The 6,649-nt window shown below is 29.7% G+C and overlaps 1 long non-coding RNA gene across 2 annotated transcripts in view; it reads right to left on the reverse strand.

Annotated features, from left to right (window-relative positions):
- LOC145276845 (uncharacterized) overlaps positions 1–898 on the reverse strand; it is a 97,641-nt gene extending 96,743 nt beyond the window's left edge. For both annotated transcript variants that reach the window (XR_013868039.1, XR_013868040.1), the window contains exon 1: positions 420–898. This is a non-coding gene — a long non-coding RNA (uncharacterized LOC145276845). The remainder of the gene's footprint in view (positions 1–419) is intronic.
- Between the last annotated feature and the right edge of the window lie 5,751 nt (positions 899–6,649).

Here is a 6,649-nt window from a genome sequence, read left to right on the forward strand (position 1 = left end):
TTAACATTCATTTTATGATGATTGATTGAAAGGCTGTAGGCCTCACTAAGTTTTTCTTTAATATTTATGGTCCGCAAAATTGATAGGGAAACTACATTGTCAACGTGCTTCTTTGACTTTTCATGCTTTTCAGTTCTATCTTTCATTTCGCTAATAGTTCTGAAACCATCTTTTGTCCACGTCACATCACCCCCAAACAACAAACAAGGAAAGCAGAACAATGCCTTTTTTAGTTCACAGCCGCAAACCCAACTTTTCCGTCGGTACAATTCAAAATTAAAGCTACGAATATACACTTTGTTGTTGCTAATGCCTGCCTGAGATATTTGAATATCAGGCGTTGAACGGCCTCTTTTCTTAATTTCAACTTTATCATGGAGAGATAGCTGTGAAAAATCAATCTGTTGAAGTTTACTTACCGTCACAGAAGTTATTTCTTAGGGATGTAAGGAGGACATGGTTAAATTCTTTTTATATCAATTGTGTTGGAAAAGGTAAGTATTAGGTAGTTTATTAGTAGAATATCAATTAGGGTAGAAGGAATACAATGTTTACGTGATCCTCTTTTTGCGATTCCACTGAACCGGGAGTTCTGAGTTGAGTCGTACTTTTATAACTTTTAGATCACAGATTTTTATCAACGAAAAAAGTTTTACTATTTCAAAACGGTTTTATTTATAAAAAGCTTTTTGTTAATTAAAAATAGGCGTATAACAAAATAAGCTTGCCATTAAATTTTTTTTTTTTAATACAAATATTTTTAACTTTGCCGTTATAAGCCGTCGAAACAGGAATAATACGCAAAAAGATTTTTAAAAAAATACTATTTTAAATTGTGTACGCTAGGTACCTCCAAAATGTTGTGTACTACGTCATCAAACTAAACAAAAACACGACGTCATCAGTTCGTGTGTTTATGGTAATTTCTATTTATTGGCAAATAACGTTATTTTACTATCTTTTTTTTATTTTTATAACGGTAAAATAAGTGCATAAGTTCACAAAAAAGTAATTTCTCATATATTACGAAAAACAACTAGTCCGTGTTAATGATTTGAAGCTCGCAAAGAATTCAAAATTTATACATTAAACGATAAATTTATCAGAAATTTCTGAATAAATAAAATATGCAATAAAAAAAAAATGAACAATAAAAATGTATAAAAATAATATAAAACGGTAAATGTTTCGTTTAGGTCCACCTCCACGATTTTCTTTAAAATGACGACATTTATAGGTTTTCGACTATGCTGAATACGAAAATCGCATTGAAATATTGCAGAGATAAGTAGTTATCAAGATAGAAAAAAATGCATTATGCACGGTAATTTTGGCGGCCATCTTGGTTTTTTTCCTTCGTGTAAAATTCTGATTGCTTAGGGCGCGCGCGCATGCGCGTAAAAAATGGCCGCCAAAATTACCGTGCATAATGCATTTTTTTCTATCTTGATAACTACTTATCTCTGCAACATTTCAATGCGATTTTCGTATTCAGCATAGTCGAAAACCTTTAAATGTCGTCATTTTTAAGAAAATTGTGGAGGTGGACCTAAACGAAACATTTACCTTTATTTTTTATTTTTATTTTAATTATTATTTTGTTTCTTTTTCTACAAAATTTTTATTATCACTATATTTTTTTATTATTATTATAATTTTTTTATTATTATTATAATTCTTTTATTATCATTATGATTTTTTTATTATCATTATAATTGTTTCGACATAACTTAAAAAACGTTTATTGCTGTCACATGTTCATTTTACCAGGCTCGTTTCTCCTTCCTTTGACCGCATGCTAGTCACAACTGGTCCATTCTCATCCTCGCTATTCACACGTCCATTTTCTTTGATGTCGACTTTCTTTCTCTCGCAAGCACGTTTTGCATTTTTTCTTTTTTTTCTTCCTCTTCTTGCGCACACTTCCTAATTTGTATATGCATTTTTTCTTTTTTTTCTTCCTCTTCTTGTGCACACTTCCTAATTTGTATATGCATTTTTTCTTTTTTTTTTCTTCCTCTTCTTGTGCACACTTCCTAATTTGTATATGCATTTTTTCTTTTTTTTCTTCCTCTTCTTGCGCACACTTCCTAATTTGTATATGCATTTTTTCTTTTTTTTTCTTCCTCTTCTTGCGCACACTTCCTAATTTATATATGCATTTTTTCTTTTTTTTCTTTCTCTTCTTGCGCACACTTCCTAATTTGTATATGCATTTTTTCTTTTTTTTTCTTCCTCTTCTTGCGCACACTTCCTAATTTATATATGCATTTTTTCTTTTTTTTCTTTCTCTTCTTGTGCACACTTCCTAATTTGTATATGCATTTTTTCTTTTTTTTTCTTCCTCTTCTTGTGCACACTTCCTAATTTGTATATGCATTTTTTCTTTTTTTCTTTCTCTTCTTGTGCACACTTCCTAATTTGTATATGCATTTTTTCTTTTTTTTTCTTCCTCTTCTTGCGCACACTTCCTAATTTATATATGCATTTTTTCTTTTTTTTCTTTCTCTTCTTGCGCACACTTCCTAATTTGTATATGCATTTTTTCTTTTTTTTTCTTCCTCTTCTTGCGCACACTTCCTAATTTATATATGCATTTTTTCTTTTTTTTCTTTCTCTTCTTGTGCACACTTCCTAATTTGTATATGCATTTTTTCTTTTTTTTTCTTCCTCTTCTTGTGCACACTTCCTAATTTGTATATGCATTTTTTCTTTTTTTCTTTCTCTTCTTGTGCACACTTCCTAATTTGTATATGCATTTTTTCTTTTTTTTTCTTTCTCTTCTTGTGCACACTTCCTAATTTGTATATGCATTTTTTCTTTTTTTCTTTCTCTTCTTGTGCACACTTCCTAATTTGTATATGCATTTTTTCTTTTTTTTCTTCCTCTTCTTGCGCACACTTCCTAATTTATATATGCATTTTTTCTTTTTTTTCTTTCTCTTCTTGCGCACACTTCCTAATTTGTATATGCATTTTTTCTTTTTTTTTCTTCCTCTTCTTGCGCACACTTCCTAATTTATATATGCATTTTTTCTTTTTTTCTTTCTCTTCTTGTGCACACTTCCTAATTTGTATATGCATTTTTTCTTTTTTTTTCTTCCTCTTCTTGTGCACACTTCCTAATTTGTATATGCATTTTTTCTTTTTTTTCTTTCTCTTCTTGTGCACACTTCCTAATTTGTATATGCATTTTTTCTTTTTTTTTCTTCCTCTTCTTGCGCACACTTCCTAATTTGTATATGCATTTTTTCTTTTTTTTCTTTCTCTTCTTGCGCACACTTCCTAATTTGTATATGCATTTTTTCTTTTTTTTTCTTCCTCTTCTTGCGCACACTTCCTAATTTATATATGCATTTTTTCTTTTTTTTCTTTCTCTTCTTGCGCACACTTCCTAATTTGTATATGCATTTTTTCTTTTTTTTTCTTCCTCTTCTTGCGCACACTTCCTAATTTATATATGCATTTTTTCTTTTTTTTCTTTCTCTTCTTGTGCACACTTCCTAATTTGTATATGCATTTTTTCTTTTTTTTTCTTCCTCTTCTTGTGCACACTTCCTAATTTGTATATGCATTTTTTCTTTTTTTCTTTCTCTTCTTGTGCACACTTCCTAATTTGTATATGCATTTTTTCTTTTTTTTTCTTTCTCTTCTTGTGCACACTTCCTAATTTGTATATGCATTTTTTCTTTTTTTTTCTTCCTCTTCTTGTGCACACTTCCTAATTTGTATATGCATTTTTTCTTTTTTTCTTTCTCTTCTTGTGCACACTTCCTAATTTGTATATGCATTTTTTCTTTTTTTTTCTTCCTCTTCTTGTGCACACTTCCTAATTTGTATATGCATTTTTTCTTTTTTTTCTTTCTCTTCTTGTGCACACTTCCTAATTTGTATATGCATTTTTTCTTTTTTTTTCTTCCTCTTCTTGCGCACACTTCCTAATTTATATATGCATTTTTTCTTTTTTTTCTTTCTCTTCTTGCGCACACTTCCTAATTTGTATATGCATTTTTTCTTTTTTTTCTTCCTCTTCTTGCGCACACTTCCTAATTTATATATGCATTTTTTCTTTTTTTTCTTTCTCTTCTTGTGCACACTTCCTAATTTGTATATGCATTTTTTCTTTTTTTTTCTTCCTCTTCTTGCGCACACTTCCTAATTTATATATGCATTTTTTCTTTTTTTTCTTTCTCTTCTTGTGCAAACTTCCTAATTTGTATATGCATTTTTTCTTTTTTTTTCTTCCTCTTCTTGCGCACACTTCCTTATTTATATATGCATTTTTTCTTTTTTTTCTTCCTCTTCTTGCGCACACTTCCTAATTTGTATATGCATTTTTTCTTTTTTTTTCTTCCTCTTCTTGTGCACACTTCCTAATTTGTATATGCATTTTTTCTTTTTTTTTCTTCCTCTTCTTGTGCACACTTCCTAATTTGTATATGCATTTTTTCTTTTTTTTTCTTCCTCTTCTTGCGCACACTTCCTAATTTGTATATGCATTTTTTCTTTTTTTTTCTTCCTCTTCTTGTGCACACTTCCTAATTTGTATATGCATTTTTTCTTTTTTTTTCTTCCTCTTCTTGTGCACACTTCCTAATTTGTATATGCATTTTTTCTTTTTTTTTCTTCCTCTTCTTGCGCACACTTCCTAATTTGTATATGCATTTTTTCTTTTTTTTTCTTCCTCTTCTTGTGCACACTTCCTAATTTGTATATGCATTTTTTCTTTTTTTTCTTTCTCTTCTTGTGCACACTTCCTAATTTGTATATGCATTTTTTCTTTTTTTTTCTTCCTCTTCTTGTGCACACTTCCTAATTTGTATATGCATTTTTTCTTTTTTTTTCTTCCTCTTCTTGCGCACACTTCCTAATTTGTATATGCATTTTTTCTTTTTTTTCTTCCTCTTCTTGTGCACACTTCCTAATTTGTATATGCATTTTTTCTTTTTTTTTCTTTCTCTTCTTGTGCACACTTCCTAATTTGTATATGCATTTTTTCTTTTTTTTTCTTCCTCTTCTTGTGCACACTTCCTAATTTGTATATGCATTTTTTCTTTTTTTTTCTTCCTCTTCTTGCGCACTCTTCCTAATTTGTATATGCATTTTTTCTTTTTTTTTCTTCCTCTTCTTGCGCACACTTCCTAATTTGTATATGCATTTTTTCTTTTTTTTTCTTCCTCTTCTTGCGCACACTTCCTAATTTGTATATGCATTTTTTCTTTTTTTTTCTTCCTCTTCTTGTGCACACTTCCTAATTTGTATATGCATTTTTTCTTTTTTTTTCTCCCTCTTCTTGTGCACACTTCCTAATTTGTATATGCATTTTTTCTTCTTTTTTCTTCCTCTTCTTGCGCACACTTCCTAATTTGTATATGCATTTTTTCTTTTTTTTCTTCCTCTTCTTGTGCACACTTCCTAATTTGTATATGCATTTTTTTCTTTTTTCTTCTTCCTCTTCTTGCGCACTCTTCCTAATTTGTATATGCATTTTTTCTTTTTTTTTTCTTCCTCTTCTTGTGCACACTTCCTAATTTGTATATGCATTTTTTCTTTTTTTTCTTCCTCTTCTTGTGCACTCTTCCTAATTTGTATATGCATTTTTTCTTTTTTTTCTTCCTCTTCTTTGCACACTTCCTAATTTGCATATGCATTTTTTCTTTTTTTTTCTTCCTCTTCTTGTGCACTCTTCCTAATTTGTATATGCATTTTTTCTTTTTTTTTCTTCCTCTTCTTGCGCACACTTCCTAATTTGTATATGCATTTTTTCTTTTTTTTTCTTCCTCTTCTTGTGCACACTTCCTAATTTGTATATGCATTTTTTCTTTTTTTTTCTTCCTCTTCTTGCGCACACTTCCTAATTTGTATATGCATTTTTTCTTTTTTTTTCTTCCTCTTCTTGTGCACTCTTCCTAATTTGTATATGCATTTTTTCTTTTTTTTTCTTCCTCTTCTTGTGCACACTTCCTAATTTGCATATGCATTTTTTCTTTTTTTTTCTTCCTCTTCTTGTGCACACTTCCTAATTTGTATATGCATTTTTTCTTTTTTTTTCTTCCTCTTCTTGTGCACACTTTCTAATTTGCATATGCATTTTTTCTTTTTTTTCTTCCTCTTCTTGTGCACACTTTCTAATTTGCATATGCATTTTTTCTTTTTTTTCTTCCTCTTCTTGTGCACACTTTCTAATTTGCATATGCATTTTTTCTTTTTTTTCTTCCTCTTCTTGTGCACTCTTCCTAATTTGTATATGCATTTTTTCTTTTTTTTTTCTTCCTCTTCTTGTGCACACTTCCTAATTTGCATATGCATTTTTTCTTTTTTTTTCTTCCTCTTCTTGTGCACTCTTCCTAATTTGTATATGCATTTTTTCTTTTTTTTCTTCCTCTTCTTGTGCACTCTTCCTAATTTGTATATGCATTTTTTCTTTTTTTTTCTTCCTCTTCTTGTGCACTCTTCCTAATTTGCATATGCATTTTTTCTTTTTTTTCTTCCTCTTCTTGTGCACTCTTCCTAATTTGTATATGCATTTTTTCTTTTTTTTTCTTCCTCTTCTTGTGCACACTTCCTAATTTGCATATGCATTTTTTCTTTTTTTTTCTTCCTCTTCTTTTGCACACTTCCTAATTTGTATATGCATTTTTTCTTTTTTT

The sequence above is a fragment of the Euprymna scolopes genome, chromosome 5 (assembly GCF_053919585.1).
Source record: "Euprymna scolopes isolate OS-2025 chromosome 5, ASM5391958v1, whole genome shotgun sequence".
NCBI classification, from domain to species: domain Eukaryota; kingdom Metazoa; phylum Mollusca; class Cephalopoda; order Sepiida; family Sepiolidae; genus Euprymna; species Euprymna scolopes.